Raw genomic sequence first — 653 nt, forward strand, 5'->3', positions numbered from 1 at the left:
GAAGCGTCGAGCTGTACTAAACGAGTAGGCTCGTGTGATCTTATGATTATTATTGTTGTTGATATTATTTATTTGTGTTATTAATAGTCGTGTAGCACTTACGCAGTTATGATAATTAAATATAGAAAACGTTTTATTGATAATTCTTATTTTCGTTATATTAGTGATTATAATCAGTCTGATACGAACAATAATAGTGGTTCAGTATTCGCAATATTACAGTATTATTATCATTATTATCATGTGTTTATTAGTTACTCTCTCTCCCTCTGTTTATCATTCTTAGTCAACTGTTCCGACATTTTAAGACAAAGAGGAGACATTGGAAAGCATAACGGATTAAGAGTAGCTGGAGAAAGAGCATGACCTTCCCTTGTCTGGTTGCTTGAGTGCGCACCGTGACATTCGTTGTGTGATCCGGTGCAACGTCACGCTTCATCACGTTTTCTATGAAGTTGAAAGAAAACTGTGGCAACGCGCTTTTTCCCGTTTTCTTTTTCTTTTCTGTGTTTCTTTTTTTGGGGGGGAGGGGATTACTGAGATTAGTTATGTTTGCGTGCGGATTTGGGATTGGCGTTGGGGATTGGGAATCGAAAATGCGGTGTGGTTGGTTGATGAATTGAGATTTTAATTTGTTGTTTATTTGTTTATTT

This window comes from Penaeus monodon, chromosome 23 (assembly GCF_015228065.2).
Source record: "Penaeus monodon isolate SGIC_2016 chromosome 23, NSTDA_Pmon_1, whole genome shotgun sequence".
Taxonomy (NCBI): Eukaryota; Metazoa; Arthropoda; class Malacostraca; order Decapoda; family Penaeidae; genus Penaeus; species Penaeus monodon.